The following is a 20665-nucleotide window of genomic DNA, read 5'->3' on the forward strand; positions in this document are numbered from 1 at the left end:
AATACGCAGGTGATGCAATGTCCAAGTAATTGTGGCATTCCTGAAAGATCAGGGCAACAGGAGCAACCTGCTCCATCAATGAATGTGTTGTTGAAGTGAACAAGAGCCTTGTGTTGCACCTGTGTCCTGCTGCTAACACTTCCTGGAGGAGCAGGTGTAGAGTCAGTCAAGAGACCTCCAAGTCTGTGTTGGCCACATTTCTGTGACGCTTGTGTCTTCTCCACCTGCCCAGGATGAAGAGCAAGACCCCCTGCTGAACAGCTTTGCTCAACTAAAGGAGGTGCTCAACAACATTAAAGGTACGTTCACCTACAGACAGCAGCAGGGGTGGCTGCAGTCCTCATGTCTGGAGCTGCAGTCCTCATGTCTGTAGTTGCAGTCCTCATGTCTGGAGCTGCAGTCCTCATGTCTGTAGTTGCAGTCCTCCAGGTCTGGTGTCCTCATGTCTGTAGCTGCAGTCCTCATGTCTGTAGCTGCAGTCCTCATGTCTGTAGTTGCAGTCCTCCAGGTCTGGTGTCCTCATGTCTGTAGCTGCAGTCCTCATGTCTAGAGCTGCAGTCCTCATGTCTGTAGTTGCAGTCCTCCAGGTCTGGTGTCCTCATGTCTGTAGCTGCAGTCCTCATGTCTGTAGCTGCAGTCCCCGCGTCTGTAGCTGCAGTCCCCGCGTCTGTAGCTGCAGTCCTCGCGTCTGTTGCTGCAGTCCTCGCGTCTGTAGCTGGAGTCCTCGCGTCTGTAGCTGCAGTCCTCGTGTCTGTAGCTGGAGTCCCCGCGTCTGTAGCTGCAGTCCCCGCGTCTGTAGCTGCAGTCCTCGCGTCTGTAGCTGCAGTCCTCGCGTCTGTAGCTGCAGTCCCCGCGTCTGTAGCTGCAGTCCCCGCGTCTGTAGCTGCAGTCCTCGCGTCTGTAGCTGGAGTCCTCGCGTCTGTAGCTGCAGTCCCCGCGTCTGTAGCTGGAGTCCTCGCGTCTGTAGCTGCAGTCCTCGCGTCTGTAGCTGCAGTCCTCGCGTCTGTAGCTGCAGTCCTCGCGTCTGTAGCTGCAGCCCTCGCGTCTGTAGCTGCAGTCCTCGCGTCTGTAGCTGCAGTCCTGCAGGGAGAGCCAGCTGTGCTCCATCAGCGGTCCAGCTGTGACAGACATATGAGGCCTTCCTGCCATATCTGCAGCATGAATCCAACTGTGGGCATCTAGCAGGAACCCTGGAGAGGGACCTCCTCCGTGGCCTTCAGGTCCTCCACATTGGGAGGGTTGGCAGGTCCTACAGCTCAGTGGTTACAACTTCCTGAGCATCTGCAGGAACGCCATCGTTGGAGCCCCAGTTCAGCTCCCGCCACGGCCTCCGTCCTCGGGGAGTTCCTCTGCCTCAGATGGACAGGTGCTGCTGGCTGGGGGGGTCTCACATTGGTTCCCCCGACTCTGCCTCTGGCTTCTCTTGTGACTCCTTTCCTCAAATGCTCATGTTTGATTTTCATGAAGAACGTAAAAGTGCCGTTCAAAATAACTTTTGTTGGACAGGCTGGTCCAGCCAGCTGGGCTGGTGCTGGACACCACAGGCTGCTTGGTGGAAAGGTGCTGCTGTGTACTGTACACTGTGGGTGGGCTGTGCTGCTGCTAATGCTAATGCTGCTAATGCTGCTGCTAATGTTACTAATGCTGCTGCTGTAGCAGCTGCTGCTGCTGTAGCAGCTGCTGCTGTAGCTGCTGTAGTAGCTGCTGCTGTAGCAGCTGCTGCTGTAGCTGCTGCTGCTGCTGTAGCTGCTGCTGCTGCTGTAGCTGCTGTAGTAGCTGCTGCTGTAGCTGCTACTGTAGCTGTAGCTGCTGCTGTAGCAGCTGCTGCTGCTGTAGCTGCTGCTGCTGTAGCTGCTGTAGTAGCTGCTGCTGTAGCTGCTGCTGCTGCTGTAGCTGCTGCTGTAGCTGCTGCTGCTGCTGTAGCTGCTGCTGCTGTAGCTGCTACTGTAGCTGTAGCTGCTGCTGCTGCTGTAACTGTAGCTGCTGCTGCTGCTGCTGTAGCTGCTGCTGCTGTAGCTGCTGCTGCTGTAGCTGCTGCTGTAGCTGCTACTGTAGCTGTAGCTGCTGCTGTAGCTGCTACTGTAGCTGTAGCTGCTGCTGTAGCTGCTGCTGCTGCTGCTGTAACTGTAGCTGCTGCTGTCGCTGCTGTAACTGTAGCTGCTGCTGTCGCTGCTGCTACTGTAGCTGCTGCTGCTGTAGCTGCTGCTGTAGCTGCTACTGTAGCTGTAGCTGCTGCTGTAGCTGCTGCTGCTGTAACTGTAGCTGCTGCTGTCGCTGCTGTAACTGTAGCTGCTGCTGTCGCTGCTGCTACTGTAGCTGCTGCTGCTGTAGCTGCTGCTGCTGTAGCTGCTGCAGCTGTAGCTGCTGCAGCTGTTGCTGCTGCAGCTGTAGCTGCTGCTGCAGCTGTAGCTGCTGCTGTAGCTGCTGCTGCTCTAGCTGCTGCTGCTGTAGCTGCTGCTGCTGTAGCTGTAGCTGCTGCTGTCGCTGCTGCTACTGTAGCTGCTGCTACTGTAGCTGCTGCTACTGTAGCTGTAGCTGGTGCTCTAGCTGCTGCTACTGTAGCTGTAGCTGCTGCTGTAGCTGCTACTGTAGCTGTAGCTGCTGCTGCTGTCGCTGCTGCTACTGTAGCTGTAGCTGGTGCTGTAGCTGCTGCTACTGTAGCTGCTGCTGCTGTCGCTGCTGCTACTGTAGCTGTAGCTGCTGCTACTGTAGCTGCTGCTGCTGTAGCTGCTGCTACTGTAGCTGCTGCTACTGTAGCTGGTGCTGTAGCTGCTACTGTAGCTGTAGCTGGTGCTGTAGCTGCTGCTACTGTAGCTGCTGCTGCTGTCGCTGCTGCTACTGTAGCTGTAGCTGCTGCTACTGTAGCTGCTGCTGCTGTAGCTGCTGCTACTGTAGCTGCTGCTGCTGTAGCTGGTGCTGTAGCTGCTACTGTAGCTGTAGCTGGTGCTGTAGCTGCTACTGTAGCTGCTGCTGTCGCTGCTGCTACTGTAGCTGCTGCTACTGTAGCTGTAGCTGGTGCTCTAGCTGCTGCTACTGTAGCTGTAGCTGCTGCTGTAGCTGCTACTGTAGCTGTAGCTGCTGCTGCTGTCGCTGCTGCTACTGTAGCTGTAGCTGGTGCTGTAGCTGCTGCTACTGTAGCTGCTGCTGCTGTAGCTGCTGCTACTGTAGCTGCTGCTACTGTAGCTGGTGCTGTAGCTGCTACTGTAGCTGTAGCTGGTGCTGTAGCTGCTACTGTAGCTGTAGCTGGTGCTGTAGCTGCTACTGTAGCTGTAGCTGGTGCTGTAGCTGCTACTGTAGCTGTAGCTGGTGCTGTAGCTGCTACTGTAGCTGTAGCTGGTGCTGTAGCTGCTGCTACTGTAGCTGGTGCTGTAGCTGCTACTGTAGCTGTAGCTGGTGCTGTAGCTGCTACTGTAGCTGTAGCTGGTGCTGTAGCTGCTACTGTAGCTGCTCCTCCCTTCCAGCAGTTGTCTGCAGTTCCAGAATCTTCTGTCCTTTCTTTGACCGTGTTCTTTCCCTTCTCCCTCCCAACCCGTCGTCTGTGTTCTGTTGTCACTAGCATGATTGACAGGAGCATGTGAGCCCTGGTTACAGAGTAGTGCAGCTGGGAGTATATCATCTGCAGTTTTAGCTGTGTAAATATAGAAGGGAGTCTTGTCAAGCAGAGAGATAAATTGTTCTGGGAAAGGAAGTGTTGTCTTCTTTCTTAAAGCAAGGAATTTTCTCCAGCTCTTTCTCCTCTCCGGCTCCAGGAGCTGGATCCATGACAGGCCACATGTTGAGACGCCTCAGCCTGAGCAGCCAGTGCAGGAGCAGCCAGAGGGGTGGTTGGCTTTGGCCAGGGATCTACTCCTGCTTTGCTCATGTCCCTGGCTGGTTTTACCTTCATCCCTCCCTCCATCTCCACCTCTGCTTTGTTGTCCACGTTCTGCTTTGATCTTTCTGGTTGCTAGAGTTCAGTTTGTCTCTGCACTCTGCTCTCATAAACGCCTCTTTTGAAAGTCTTCATGTCAGTGTAGAGAGCTGTGAGGGCACGGAGCACGGTGACGTGCACCACAGGGGCATCTTGATGAGTCCATATTTCTCTTGTTTGTAGCTGCCCCCCCCCCCCCCCCCATTGGAATCAGACCGCCCAGAAGTGCACCAACGATGGTTTCCACTGTTTTTGTCCTTTCATAGCTTACTTTAGTGTCACATCCCAAAACGTGCTGGAGTCATTTCAGGAGTGGTCTGGATGTAGGAGCTTCTGGAGGAGCTAGTTTGGGAGTCAGAGCTTCCGGAGGAGCTGGTTTGGGTGTCGGAGCTTCTGCAGGAGCTGGTTTGGGTGTCGGAGCTTCCAGAGGAGCTGGTTTGGGTGTCGGAGCTTCTGCAGGAGCTGGTTTGGGTGTCGGAGCTTCTGGAGGAGCTGGTTTGGGTGTCGGAGCTTCTGCAGGAGCTGGTTTGGGTGTCGGAGCTTCTGCAGGAGCTGGTTTGGGTGTCAGAGCTTCCGGAGGAGCTGGTTTGGGTGTCGGAGCTTCTGCAGGAGCTGGTTTGGGTGTCGGAGCTTCTGCAGGAGCTGGTTTGGGTGTTGGAGCTTCTGGAGGAGCTGGTTTGGGTGTCAGAGCTTCTGGAGGAGCTGGTTTGGGTGTCGGAGCTTCCGGAGGAGCTGGTTTGGGTGTCGGAGCTTCCGGAGGAGCTGGTTTGGGTGTTGGAGCTTCTGGAGGAGCTGGTTTGGGTGTCGGAGCTTCTTCCATCTCCTGGCTGACCTGCACAGTTTCATTAGAGGAGCACGCAGCGCTCTGTTGCTGTTGTGTTGCTGTTGTGTTGCTCCCCAGAGACGCACACAGCTAGTTGAGTTCCACCGGCTGCAGCAGCCATGGAGCCTGAGCTTCTCACATCTCTTCTCTCCGTGCACGTTCTCTCCTGAAGCCTCTTTGTTGCACGGACGCTGAGCTCTTTGACAGGTGTGTTGAAGAAATGCTGCTCCTAAATCCCTTCATTTCTATTCATACCCCTGCAGGTTTAAAGCTCCTGCAGCCCCCAGACATAAAGGCAGTGCGGTCGTTGACCGACAGCCTTCTCCTCTTTATCCAAACTGGAATGAAATTCAGCAGCACACCTCTAATTGGCTCCAATCAGCAGCACAGCAGCAGCTGGAGATAACGGGAGGAACGAGCCTGTGTTTGCAGAACAACTGGAGAGAACATGATCCCACAGTTGACCTGCCTCACCCCAACCCAAAGAACCTCTCTCATTGGATCCAATAATCATATCAAGTCTGAGCGGCTAATACTAATTACGTGGTTGTTCATCAAAAGGCTCCTGTAAAGGCTGAGGCACCTGTTTCAGTCACCTTTACCTCTATTAGTGGGTCAGACAGAGACGCCACACAGGTGACCACTGGTTGATCCAGGCCGGTCCTGAGCACGAGACGGCGAGAGCAGCGCCGTCACCGGAGGAGGTGAACACTAGTGCACGCCAGCACCGGCGGCAGCGGCGGCTTTGTTTTGAACCTAAAAGTGCCGACAGCAGGTCACCTTGAACACCTCTGGTTCTGTTGCCACGGTTGCTGCTCACGCTCAAACGTCCAGCTGTTTGGAGCTGGATGCAGCGTCCCTCACTTCCTGATCCGGACCCGCCGGCTGTGGCGCCGGCTGGGCGATCGGAACCCGCCGGCTGGGCGATCCGGACCCGCCGGCTGTGGCACCAGCTCGCTCTGGAGCAGTAGAATCATCATTTGGAATCAGGGTCAGAGACAGAATCGCCTGAGTAGCCCCGAGTCAGGCCTGAACCTCCCTGCAGGTTCCGGGCAGCCGATCGGGCTCAGATTCAGGTCACAGCTCCTGGAGGGTGGGTGAGGGTTCGGGTGCTCCTCCACTGGGCCACAGCTGACGGGCTGCCTTAGGGTCAAGGCAGCGTCTGTGTTGTTTTAGGCCCCAGCTGTGGTTTTTCTTGAAGAGCATGATGGGCCTCTGGGGGTCACAAGCCAGGCCCTCCACAGCGGGTCAGTTATTCCCCCTCTGCACCCCACAACCCCCCCTTCTCCTCATGTTACGTGATCTTCACACATATATTGGTCTGGGGCTGCTGGAGGCCGCTGGCACATGCCGAGCTCGGTGCAGAGTCATGATCCATGTCGCCGAGTCATGCTAATACTGGTGAAGGTGCTCTGAGGGACGGTCCGCCCCCAGACACGCTTCACATGTCCAACCAGTTGCCCCGGTGTCTCATAGCATGAAGCACCACAGAGGCTAAGTTCTTCATCTGGCTGGCGACCCGTGAAGGGTTGAACACTAAACATTTAGAGAAAAGTGAGTATTTAGGTTTTAAAGGTTGGGGTGGAGGTGTTACTGATATATAATGCAGTGAACATCAATAGTGTCCTGTTATTGGAGGCCCAAGATGTGACAGCGTTCCAGGCCTGGGCTCTCAGTTCCAAACGTCCCAGTGGTCCATGGACAAGGCCCCCCCTCCCGCAGGCCGCCACCTAGCTTTGGTGGGAGCTGTAAATCTGGCCAGTTAAGTGTCCTAACCAGGAACTGACAGGCAAGGCTTAAGTCCAGTGTGAAGGGGGTGCAACTGTTATCCTGATTCCGAGCCTCTCAACAATGTGCTGAGTGGATGGAGAGTCCCAGCAGAGGGTTATTAATCAGGCTGGGAGGGTGGAGCTTTGGTGGGGGGTCTGGCTCAGACCGGGACCAAGCACAGGGTTTGGTGCTGGAGACTGCAGAGGATGCTGCCAAGGATTGGGGTTTATGGGCAGGAAGAGTAGGCACGACATGAAGAAGCAGGTGGACCTGCTGCACCAGACCACAAGGAGGGGCTTCTGAAGGCCTCGTTAAGAGGCTTTTATATAGATTTACATCCAATTGCTAGGCTTTAAATGACTTAGCTAAGGCACGTAGTCATTTGCTGTAAACAAAAACGGCAGCAAACGACTCGGAGGTAATGAACATAAGAATTAAAATCACAATTTAAGTCGTTTAAAATCACAATGCACGGCCTTGACAGACCAGTTTCACCTGGAAAACCTGCTTCAATGAGAGAGAAAGGCTGTCCAGCATCACTTTGTCGTCACGGTTTAGCCTTTTTAGCGTCAAACACCTGCTGATATTGTGTTAGCATTAGCACTTAATGGCTGCTACCACCACGTCCTGGTACTCTTCCAACACGGCCTTGTCACCGTGACGACAGGCGAGCTAGAACATGTGGCATGTTAACACGTCTGTAAAAACCATGTTTGAAAGGTGTTCAGCGAACTCACGGAGACATGCTAGCTCCCTCTTCCCTCAGATTGTAGAGGACCAGGGCTGTGTTCCTCTACAGTCTGGGACCAGAGGACCAGGGCCGTGTTCCTCTACAGTCTGGGACCAGAGGACCAGGGCCGTGTTCCTCTACAGTCTGGGACCAGAGGACCAGGGCCGTGTTCCTCTACAGTCTGGGACCAGAGGACCAGGGCCGTGTTCCTCTACAGTCTGGGACCAGAGGACCAGGGCCGTGTTCCTCTACAGTCTGGGACCAGAGGACCAGGGCCGTGTTCCTCTACAGTCTGGGACCAGAGGACCAGGGCCGTGTTCCTCTACAGTCTGGGACCAGAGGACCAGGGCCCTGTTCCTCTACAGTCTGGGACCAGAGGACCAGGGCCCTGTTCCTCTACAGTCTGGGACCAGAGGACCAGGGCCGTGTTCCTCTACAGTCTGGGACCAGAGGACCAGGGCCCTGTTCCTCTACAGTCTGGGACCAGAGGACCAGGGCCCTGTTCCTCTACAGTCTGGGACCAGAGGACCAGGGCCCTGTTCCTCTACAGTCTGGGACCAGAGGACCAGGGCCGTGTTCCTCTACAGTCTGGGACCAGAGGACCAGGGCCCTGTTCCTCTACAGTCTGGGACCAGAGGACCAGGGCCCTGTTCCTCTACAGTCTGGGACCAGAGGACCAGGGCCCTGTTCCTCTACAGTCTGGGACCAGAGGACCAGGGCCGTGTTCCTCTACAGTCTGGGACCAGAGGACCAGGGCCGTGTTCCTCTACAGTCTGGGACCAGAGGACCAGGGCCCTGTTCCTCTACAGTCTGGGACCAGAGGACCAGGGCCGTGTTCCTCTACAGTCTGGGACCAGAGGACCAGGGCCGTGTTCCTCTACAGTCTGGGACCAGAGGACCAGGGCCGTGTTCCTCTACAGTCTGGGACCAGAGGACCAGGGCCCTGTTCCTCTACAGTCTGGGACCAGAGGACCAGGGCCGTGTTCCTCTACAGTCTGGGACCAGAGGACCAGGGCCCTGTTCCTCTACAGTCTGGGACCAGAGGACCAGGGCCCTGTTCCTCTACAGTCTGGGACCAGAGGACCAGGGCCCTGTTCCTCTACAGTCTGGGACCAGAGGACCAGGGCCGTGTTCCTCTACAGTCTGGGACCAGAGGACCAGGGCCGTGTTCCTCTACAGTCTGGGACCAGAGGACCAGGGCCCTGTTCCTCTACAGTCTGGGACCAGAGGACCAGGGCCGTGTTCCTCTACAGTCTGGGACCAGAGGACCAGGGCCGTGTTCCTCTACAGTCTGGGACCAGGGCAGCCTGAGGCCCTGCTCCAGAAAGGGTGCATGTGTTGACATCCGTAGCTGCAGAGTGCTGATGCATGACACACGCTGCTATTGTTGGTCCACCACGCGGTCTGAAGGTGTCAAGTGTGGGTCTTCAAAGTGTCAATGAGCGCGGCTCCACGTTCAGCCTCCTATGAAAGACAAAGTTAGTGATTATGGGAATCTGTTGACATGAAGGAGATTCATGCACGTGGATATTTTTAGCTTGTCCTCACTAATCTGTCATCAGAGACGAAAGCTGAAGCTTCTAATGACACGTTAGCAGTGCAGACTTAATCACTCTACGATACGATACTATACAATGCTATACTATACGATATGATACTATACGATACGATATGATACTATACGATACAATACAATATATGATACTATACGATACTATACTATACGATACTATACAGTACTATACGATCCGATACTATACGGTACTATACAGTACTATACTATACGATCCGATACTATACGGTACTATACAGTACTATACTATACGATCCGATACTATACGGTACTATACGATACTCGTATATATGACTTAATAATGGTAATAAAAGCATTTCTAAAAGCATTGGGATGTTTAGATGTCGACTGTGGAGGAATATCGGGGTGTAAACCCACATTCCACAAGTGTTGGTCGTGAAGGGAAGATTTATTGTGCTAAAAATACTGGTGCGTTAGTATTGCTCAGAGGCTCCGTCCTGCTGCTGCGCTGCTCAGCTCTTAAGCCTCCGGTGGAGCAGCCACAATCCAGCTGGCTTGATGGACGGGGCTAATAAACCGCTCAGCACGCACACACACACACACACACACACACACACACAGACACGCGCAGACACACGCATGCATGCAGATGCACACAGACACACACACGCAGACACACACATGCATGCAGATGCACACAGACACACACACGCAGACACACACATGCATGCAGATGCACACAGACACACACACGCAGACACACACATGCATGCAGATGCACACAGACACACACACGCAGACACACACATGCATGCAGATGCACACAGACACACACACGCAGACACACACATGCATGCAGATGCACACAGACACACACACGCACGCAGACACACACATGCATGCAGATGCACATAGACACACACACACGCAGACACACACATGCATGCAGACGCACACTGACACACATAGACACATGCATGCAGATGCACACAGACACACACATAGACATACACATGCACACACATAGACACACGCAGACACACACATGCATGCAGATGCACACAGACACACACATAGACACACACATGCATGCAGATGCACACAGACACACACATAGACACACATCCACACACACAGACTCACACAGACACACACCCACACACACAGAGACAGACTCACTCACCCCCCCCACACACACCCACACACCCACAGACTCACCCCCCCCCACAGACCCACACCCCCACCCCCCACACACACACAGACTCACCCCCCCCCCACACACACACACTCCCCCCCCCACACACACACACACACACACCCCCCCACACACACACACACACTCCCCCCCCACACACACACAGACTCCCCCCCCACACAGACTCACACACACCCCTACACACACACAGACTCACCCCCCCACACACCCCCCCCCCCCCCCCCACACACACACACTCCCCCCCCCCCCCACACCCCCACACACTCGGCAGCAGCTCGTTGTTTCATGCTCCATAAAGGTGCTGTGAGCAGAGGTTGTGATACACATATCCAATTAGCTTAGCACTGGACTGTCCTTTGGTGCCAGCCTGGGACTCTCATGGATACACACGTGCTCTCTGGTGCTGATGCAGAGTTGTGGGGTCACGCACAGTCAGATATTGTTCCTCTGCACCATTTGGGAGTGTCCTATGTTTGTGTGCGTACTCGTATTGTGGGTGTGGTGTCAGAGAGAGGGAGAGAATGATGGATCCTTGTCCCGTCAACATTTGTGGGGCGGTAGCATCTTGTAACGGGTTGTTGGAAGGTCTTCAACCCAGCCCTACACGGCCTGCCAGCTAGCACGGTGGTGTGTCCTGCCAGGCAGCCAGCAGTGTCCTTTTTACCCCCAGGGTAGGGCAGAACAGCAGCCGGGCCTGGTGGCACTGGGTTGATGACCCCGGGCCTCGAGGACGGGCCTCCTGCTTGCTGCCGCTGGGGTGAGACCAACGGCTCCATTTTGTTGTGCAGGAATTGAACGTAAAAGGTGACACATGCTGGAGTCGTGCGTCAAGCTGTTGAGGCTCCTCTTCTTAAATAGGCTGGGATCAGTGGCGCTGGTAACAAATTTGAGCTAAGACCGACCTGCTGACAGGGGCGGGAGACAGGCAGGCCCGGGTGGCCCCGTGCAGCTGACCAAAAACATGCTAACAACCGCACACCTCAAGGTGCTGATCGCTCTGAAGGGAAAATAGACCCCCTGATATGATATATATATATATATATATATACATATATATACATACATACCCACGTACCCCGGCTGGTCACCGCCCCCCTGCTCTTTTGGTTCTGGACTTTTAGTTGAAAACCACAGTGGTGTTTGGGGTTCTAGTGAGGAAAGAAATGACCCCAAGGAAAACTGGAACTGAAGGAAAACCCTTGATGTGATGACGTCTTCTAGAACTGGAACTGAAGGAAAACCCTTGATGTGATGACGTCTTCTAGAACTGGAACTGAAGGAAAACCCTTGATGTGATGATGTCTTCTAGAACTGGAACTGAAGGAAAACCCTTGATGTGATGACGTCTTCTAGAACTGGAACTGAAGGAAAACCCTTGATGTGATGAAGTCTTCTAGAACTGGAACTGAAGGAAAACCCTTGATGTGATGACGTCTTCTAGAACTGGAACTGAAGGAAAACCCCTGATGTGATGAAGTCTTCTAGAACTGGAACTGAAGGAAAACCCTTGATGTGATGAAGTCTTCTAGAACTGGAACTGAAGGAAAACCCTTGATGTGATGACGTCTTCTAGAACTGGAACTGAAGGAAAACCCTTGATGTGATGACGTCTTCTAGAACTGGAACTGAAGGAAAACCCTTGATGTGATGAAGTCTTCTAGAACTGGAACTGAAGGAAAACCCTTGATGTGATGAAGTCTTCTAGAACTGGAACTGAAGGAAAACCCTTGATGTGATGAAGTCTTCTAGAACTGGAACTGAAGGAAAACCCTTGATGTGATGAAGTCTTCTAGAACTGGAACTGAAGGAAAACCCTTGATGTGATGATGTCTTCTACCTTCACCCGTATGCAGCTGGGATAGGATCCAGCACCCTCCCCGTGACCCTGGAAGGGATCTAAGATGGCTCAGAGGAGACGAGACTTCCATTTTGTTTTGAACCGATGTTGTTCTGACGTGAGAAAATAGTCATATTAAAATGATGTAGATATCATATTATCCATCTCTCTACACAGTGTGTATGTGTGCATGCATACACACATTTATGTGTGTGTGTGTGTAACCACCTTCAAGATGAACACTCAGTTTGAACCTCATCCTTTAGGAATGGTGTTATAACATAAGATACGTGTATTCTATATATGAACGATGGTGTTATAACATAAGATACATGTATTCTATATATGAACGTGGCTTGAAAGCCTTTGAGGGTTGTGGTCATGTTTATTGTGTGAAGTGATGCTGGTGGTGTGGGTGGGTAGAGCTCGACACCCAAGCTACCAACTAGTGGGTGTGGCTGTTCCTGTCAAGTATAGGTCAGACTAATCCAGGGCTCAGAGCACGGATCCCCTAAAGCCAACAGCACTGCCCCTCATACTGGCTCCACTGGTTAAATAGGCTACCTGAACGCACCATAGAAACCAACAAGCATTGTGTGTGTGTGTGTGTGTGTGTGTGTGTGTGTGTGTGTGTGTGTGTGTGTGTGTGTAGGTGTAGGTGTAGGTGTAGGTGTGTATGTGTATGTGTATGTGTGTGTGTGTGTGTGTGTGTGTGTGTGTGTTCTGGTACAGGCTACATACTTTATGTAATACCAAAATAGCAATTTTACTATCAAAGTGAAGACATCCCAGACCCAAGGGGCTGTTTGGAGATTAAGGTGTGGTTTTAAGTTTAGGGTTATTTGGGAAGTTGAGGTCCAGCTAAGTTGCTCTCTGTCTTCTCTCCTAGCATACAAGACTGGCTTTATCTTTATCTATTTTGGATGTCTACGATTGTGTATCATTAAAAATGCTGACACCAGTTCCAATATCAATACCCTCACTTGCCAGTACCAGTGGTTCTATTACACTGGTATTTTTCCACAGAAAGCAGTTCTTATTACATGAAAAATAAAAACCCTTAGCAACAATGTTAATGTCAATGTGAGTGTGTGTGGCACTCATCTCGTGGCACGCTAGCATAAACTAAAGCTAGCTAGTAATAGCTGAACGTATTAGCACATGGATGTCAGGTGAGCTCACTGAGCGATGTGCGTATTATTGGAGTCACCTTATGTTACCCATCATAACCAAGTCCAACCTCAACCTTCCTGTTGAAGTCCCAGACACGGCGCCGTCCTTGGTACCCCCTGGTGAAGTGGACTCCAGGGTGGTCTTTGTGATTCAGGCCACTCTGGCTCTGGAACGTGCACAGGCAGCCTTGAAGCCAGATGACTCTCGTGTGCTGTACACAGATTGTCTGAGTTTTTATTTGATCTCCATCTCTTGAGGAAACACCTTTTGAATCACTTCGATATCGATAAGCTAGAAAGGGGCCACTCTGGCAGCCAAGCAGCCCACATGTCGTCACACACCTGTTGAGCACACGTTGATGTCCCAAACCAGCGTCCCTCCATAATCAGGAACATCACCAACAGTTTGTGAGATCTTCCTTGGTCCATGAGCAAATTTCTGGGGAAAAAAGCTCGTTCAAATCTGTTTAAGTTTTTGAGAATGTTGTCGGGGGTAAACTTCTCAGGCAGAGCTTCTTTTTGTTAACCCCCTTGTCTTCATTCCATTTTCTTGAGCGCTTCATCCCTTTTGGGGTCACGGGGAGGGTGTTGGAACCATCCCAGCTCCATGTGGGTGAAGGTAGGTACACCCCTGTGGGTGACTGGCCGATACTGGCCGATACTGGCCGATACCCCAATACAGGAAATGGAAGGTGCCTCATCAGCTGGTGTTTAATAAGGCTAATGCTGTACCTCTCATTTCTCTTTGATGTTAGCATGCCATAGTTCATTTCTTAGTCCACCATTGGTTCCCACATGTCTTCGTTCATGTTTGGGCCTTTGCTACTCACGTATTTGCTGCTTTGAGCCACCAACATAATACCCACGCCATGTTCTTTAAACGTGACAAAAGGGCTAGCCAATTGTTTTTCTGTTTATCAGAGGTGACATGACCAGTGGCGCAAGGGGGCTCGGAGGCCCGTGTTGCCATAGCTAAATATACATCCCTGACAGCTCCATAATAGGTTCCAGGAAGTTCAGTCAAAAATAAAAACAAAGCAACATTTCTAGCTGATTGGCTCTGAAAGGCCGTTTTTCCTTGCTGAATGGGAAAAATGTGGACTTCAGCATTCCATGGCCGTGATGCCAGTCCGATTGGATGGGCGCAGCCTTGCGTGTGCAGAACAAGCTCGCTGTGAGAGACACACTGCTCTGCAGAAACCAGCTGTATGGGAACCAGCGCTCTGGCACAGAGGAGAACCTTATGCAATGTGCATTGTTGCATTTAGCAACGCTGTTTTTCATCTTCCAGCTTGTGATTCCTTCTGCCCTCTGACCCTTCGCGTCCTTCCATTCAGCTTGGTGTGTGTTTCTGTGCACACACACACACACACGGTGGAAATGAGAGCTTCTCCAGAACGCCTTTCACCATCTCCATCTTCTGGGGAGCAGTGAGGACATTAACACTGCGCTCTGTCGTCTATCACTCTTCCTAATTCTCTTTTATTGAGGCCGTGAGGGATGAGGTCGGCACATCCCTACACACATTCCACCTTCTGACTTCCATCCAGAATCATGGTTCCACTTTAATGCTCAGCCTCTTTAACACAGTCCAGAAATAAAAGAATAATAGAAGGAAACTAGCAAAGGTGGAACTAAAGTGGGGAAACCCCATTTTCATGGAATCCATGAAGTCACAACAATACTTCACTTCCAGGTTGAAGACTCCAGAAAAAGGTGCTAAAATGGTGATGGAGGGGAGTGAGAAGTCTAACCTCATGTAGAAAGGGTTAGGATCAGGGTCAGGGTGGGATTAACCTCATGTAGAAAGGGTTAGGATCAGGGTCAGGGTGGCATTTCTTATCACTGGCCTGCTAATGGAGGCTCAAGCTAAAGGTGGTCTACCAAAACCACCTTGGCCGTCTCGTTAGCCCAGCTGCACCAGCCCAAAGCTCTCTGCCTCGTGCTCATTAGACTCAACCTCTGCGTTAGTCCATTGTTTGCTGTCCCTCCCTTCTTTTCTGAATCTCAGCTCGGCTTAAGCGATGTGTTGATGGAGGGTTCATGGCAAACACTGGGCCTGCTCCAGTATCATGTCCCCCCCCCCAACCCCTCTGTCCCTTTGTGAACTCCATGAGGGCTGAAGCGAAGCTTCTCCCTGAGGCTACAGTTGTCCAGATAATATTAATAATAATAATAATCGCAGCAACGTTTGTTCAAAGCGACCACTTTGATGCACAACCACCAGCATCTCCCCCCAAAGACCCACCCCCATGCAGAAGAAGTGATGTCATGGCGTCACCGATGGTCCCGCCAGCATTTCTGAGGCTGCACTTTCACATTCTTGCTGAAGTGGGGCCGCTAAAGTCCAAATGTTGACAGGCAGCTGCTGCAGTGGCCAGAGAAATTCCAGCTCTGTTGGTTTGCTTAAAGCTTTTCCGAGCATGGCAGACATGCCGGCCCACAGGGGAGTCGTTTAGGACAGTTGTCACTTGGTCTGGTCCAGCAGCCAGGGCTCCTCCAGCCTCTGAGCGGGCCAGTCCGGGCCTCCACTGGGGGTGAACCTGATAGTCTTTAATGTTTCCGTAATTGCATCAGTGGTTAGAAATGTTCCACGAAGCCTCTGTTGTTCAGAAGTCGGTGTGTGTTGCCATGGAGAGGTCAGCCTGTTGCATATCAAGATCTTCCGTCACATGAGAGCTCCCTTCCACCCACGTGGCAGAGTGGCTGGTGCACATTGCCGGTCCACTCGGGGCCCCCTACCGTTCCATTGCACTCTTCTATTGCTTCAGGGGTCATTTGAAGTCGGCCTGAGGTCGACGTCCTTGAACAGTTGGAGGGACCCTGTTCACACATGGGGGGGGGGGGGTTAGATCAAACTTTATGGTGAGTCTAGAACATCGTGGGAGAGTCCAAAGGAATGGGGACCCAGCAGAAGGGATTTCTGAGCCATCTGAACTTGATGAAGTTGTTCCTTTATTGAAACAGCTTTTAGAAGAGCATCTTTGGAGGGTATCAAATCCTCACTACACGGTTCATTACTGAAGCTTCCAGGGCTTCAGGCCTGTCAGATCTGCTTCAGGCCTGCAGAGATCTGTCCACCTTCTGGGCTCAGCTCTGCCTTCTACTGCACGTCTCATACAGACCCCGTGCTGCCGTGGTACCGCTCGGTACTGTTGCAGAGTCACTGCAGAAGCAGAACCAGGCTCTTTAAAGTTGTTATCACACATGATTTGACAAAGTATGGTAATACTAGTTAACACGCTCTTACCCACAGTTTAAATAGTTCCATTCATAGTGCTAAATTCTGACTAGAACCACTAATAATATCACCAACAGTTGGAATACTCAGACAGTTTTGAGGTGATGGATGAACGGTCCCAAAACGTTGATGTCGCTGATGTAATACAAGAGAACTCAAAGGGTTGGTATTGAGTCCAAACTCTGCCCCTAGAGGTAGGACCATACGCTGGGTCCATGATAGGGTTCGGGCGGGGCTCCCCAACCTCTGCTGCACCACGGACCGGTACCGGTCCCCGGCCCGGCGGGGGAGCCCTAGGTTAGGGTATCAGGAGGTCCATGAGATGCGTCTGAGGCTGAATAACGGGAGGAACAGCCGTTCCTCTGTGTGACCGGGTCAACAATGCCCGTCCAGGTGGGTCTTTATACTTCACCTGAAATGTAAATATTTGGACTCTGCATGTTCTTTCAGCACCAGCATGGACTTGGGCTGCATGGTGCTGTTTTTGGAACGGGTTGCTGAGACCAGGTCTGGGTTGGTGCAAGGGTTTCAGAAGGGTGAGAAGAAGCACGGTGGCTCTAGAGACCTAAGGGCAGCAGTGCTTGAGGGTAGGTCAGCGCTGGTCATGAAGTCACCTCCATAGGTGGTGGGGCAGTGGTGGGGGCAGTGGTGGGGCAGTGGTGGGGCAGTGGTGGGGGCAGTGGTGGGGCAGTGGTGGGGGCAGTGGTGGGGCAGTGGTGGGCAGGCACAGGAGACAGGGCGTTACCGTCTGCACTGCTGGTCACCGGCCACCCGCTGATGCAGCGTGGTGATTGGCTGAGCAGCTTCAACCATCCAGACAAAGCTATGGATGGAGCCAACAAGCTTGAAGATGTTGTCAGAATATTGGTGTGTCTCCTGCCACTTTGTTGGAGTCGCCATGTTTGGTGACTCCAGGTTCGATGGTGGTTTGGTCCTCGCCATTGAGCGCTGACAGACCGGGGTTTTCCACAGAAGGGGGGTCTGCCCATCCTGCTCGGACCACGGACCAGACCAGGCTTCAGTATCCCATGAAGTTGTTGGGTTTCTACAAGGGTTCTGCTGCACATGTGTGACGTTTGTGTTGCTAAAGAAGCGTAAACCTGGAGCAGCCCCTGCTCCCTACCCTAAAGACTTCAGGCAGCACGTTGGTGGAGCTCAGCTGGTGTGAGGACAGCGTTGGTAAGAGAGTAGATGGTGTCTGCAAGGGCTTCAGGAGCAGTCTCATGCTCCCACTACATGGTCTGATGGTGGCTGTGGTGCCCAGGAACTCAGGAGGCTGCTGCTCTCCGGAATCCCCCCGACCCCTGGGAATGTCATGAGTGGGGCTGAAGGAGCGCAGCAGGTGAAGGGGGTGAGGACCCCCTCCCCTCCTCCACACACACACACACGGACACACAGAGACACACACACACAGAGACACACACACGGACACACAGAGACACACACACACACAGACAGAGACACACACACACACACGGACACAGAGACAGAGACACACACACACAGACAGAGACACACACACACACATGGACACACAGAGACACACACACACAGAGACAGAGACACACACACAGACAGAGACACACACACACGGACACACAGAGACACACACAGAGACAGAGACACACAGACAGACACACACACACACACGGACACTCACACACACACACACAGACACAGAGACACTCACACACACACAGACACAGAGACACACACATACACACACAGAGACACACACACACAGAGACAGAGACACACACACGGACACACAGACACAGAGACACTCACACACACACAGACACAGAGACACACACATACACACACAGAGACACACACACACACACACAGACAGAGACACTCACACACACAGACACACAAATACCCCCCCCCCCCCCCCCCCACACACACACACACACCACACACCCTTTAGCATCTGCTGCTGGCTCCGTGGGCTCCTCTCAGGCCACCTCACATCGTCGTCCTGTCTGTATTAGAAGCCCATGTCTGGTCCGGTCCCTTCTCCCAAAGGGTTAGGGTTAGGGTTAGGTTAGGTTAGGGTTGGGTTAACCCTAACCTAACCTAACCCTAACCCTTTGGGCGTTATGCAACCCTCTTCCCTGAGACGTCCTCTGACACGGACGAGGGCACATGCACGGTGAAGGGGATGGGATGGAAAATTGGAGGCTTGCTTAGCTCTGTTTGTTTTTCTGGAAATAGAAGTGCTAATAGGAGTGGCGCTCATGTGCACGGCACCTTACTGGGACAGTACAGGCCCTCTAAAGCCACCTGCCCCAGAGGGGGCTCAGATATAAGACCTGATGTTGGAGGAAGAGCAGCAGATACTCTACGGTGGGACCGGGGGCGACGCGTTGGACCTGGAGCAGCCTGATGAACTCAGCATCACGCTGATGTTTGAAGAGCTTTGCATCTGAGGGAGGTCCACCGGTGGCAGCGGCCTGCCAAGCACAGCAGCCCTCCGTGGGATCATGTGACCTCTGTCCAAAATCTGCAGCATATAAATGTGAAGGAGTCCGGGGGAACAGGTGCAGCCCCCCCCCCCCCAGCCCAGGCTTTGGGATGAAGTCATGCTGCCTGAACGTGTGAATCCACTGCGGATGGTTGCCTCTGCGTGGGTGATGCAGCACGCATGAATGACAGTAACAGCAATTATGGGATGTGTCCCGTCTCTGCTGCGGACGTTCCTCTGGCCTTTCTTTACGGGCAGCCTCCTCACGATGCTGTTTCATTAGAGGCAGGACGGCGTCTGAGTGAATGGGGATGAGCAGAGGCAACACAGCAGTTTGTTTGGTGGGATCGGAACATCCCGTGCTAACTAGATTCCGTGTAGCCCTGCAGGAAAAGCTCTCCTGCACTCGGCATTACCGCTACCCTCTCAAGCATTTTTGAAAACTTTTAATTTCTCCAGGGTTTTTCAAATTGCCTGTTTAGGTTGCACAGACACATTGTTTCACATGTCTATAAAATACCACTGTGGCCCATTGAAATGACTGTATGGAGCTCCATAGCATTGTTGCGCCCTAATTGCCCCCGCCACAAGTGTCAGTTTCATTCAGGAGAGCAGAGGGATGGGTGGAAGTGAAGGATGGGTGGGGGCCGGGGGCTCAGCGTGCTGACACTCATCAAACCTCTCCCAACAGATGTGTGAGGATACTGTCGTCCAAGTCTTTGTTTAGCAGATGAGCACCACCGGTCTCTGAGGGCGCCATTTAACTCGCTGTTCCTGTTAACCCCCTCGCCCCTCGCCCCCCCCCGCTCCCAGGCACAGCCTCCACGCCGCATCTTAGGGGCCGGGGAGGTCCGGATCAATAAGCATCAGTGTTTGGGTTAGGGCTGCTGCAGAGGTTCTGGGGGGGAGGGTTGTTGTGATCTGTTCATGTGTACGTACGTGTGGGTGGGTGTGTGTGTGTGCGCCTCTGTGTGTGTGTGAAGGGAGCGAGAGGAAGGGGGAGAGAGCGAGGGGGAGAGGAAGGGAGAGAGAGGGAGGGAGAGTGAGGGGAGAGGGAGGGAGAGTGGGGGGAGAGGGAGGGGAGGGAGAGTGGGGGGAGAGGGAGGGAGAGTGGGGGGAGAGGGAGGGAGGGAGAGTGGGGGGGAGAGGATGGGAGAGAGAATGGGAGGGGGGGGAGAGAGAATGGGAGAGAGGGAGGGGGGAGGGGAGAGGGAGAGAGAATGGGCGAGAGAGGGAGGGGGGAGAGAGAATGGGAGAGAGAGGGAGGGGGGAGAGAGAATGGGAGAGAGGGAGGGGGGAGAGGGAGAGAGAATGGGAGGGGGGAGAGAGAATGGGAGAGAGGGAGGGGGGAGAGAGAAGGGGAGAGAGGGAGGGGGGAGAGGGAGAGAGAATGGGAGGGGGGGAGAGAGAATGGGAGAGAGGGAGGGGGGAGAGGGAGAGAGAATGGGAGGGGGGGAGAGAGAATGGGAGAGAGGGAGGGGGGAGAGGGAGAGAGATTGGGAGAGAGAGGGAGGGGGGAGAGAGAATGGGAGAGAGGGAGGGGGGGAGAGAGAATGGGAGGGGGGGGCAGACGGTGTTGTTGCCCCGGGGGCTCCGACTCCCCCCGGCCCGTTGCTGCTGGGCTCTAAGCCCTTTCTGCTCCACTGCCAACACATGTGCATCACTTACATCCTGAGGAGTTCTCCTGGGGGTGGGGGGGTTACTGCTGCTGGGTCATTTACAGATGTAATCCACACATGACCGGATGGTCTGGGTCCCTGATCCAGAGGGGTACACCTGTGCTCCTGTAATGGCCACGCTTCAATATGTTGGTCAGATCTGACTGGCCCCCCTTCAGGGAAGAGGTCAGAGGTGAACCTGTTGTGGAACGATTGCTGCAGCCAGGACTCCTTTGTTTCCCTCCACTCCCTAATCCCTGCAGCTCCTGTAGTTAGCCCTGATTCCAGCAGATTGGCACCACCACAA

General features: G+C 53.3%; 1 pseudogene; it reads left to right on the top strand.

Moving 5' to 3' along the window:
- Nucleotides 1-20665, top strand: part of LOC115248342 (Golgi-specific brefeldin A-resistance guanine nucleotide exchange factor 1-like) — a 60308-nt pseudogene that overhangs the window by 5986 nt on the left and 33657 nt on the right.

Source organism: Takifugu rubripes, unplaced genomic scaffold (assembly GCF_901000725.2).
Source record: "Takifugu rubripes unplaced genomic scaffold, fTakRub1.2, whole genome shotgun sequence".
NCBI lineage: Eukaryota > Metazoa > Chordata > Actinopteri > Tetraodontiformes > Tetraodontidae > Takifugu > Takifugu rubripes.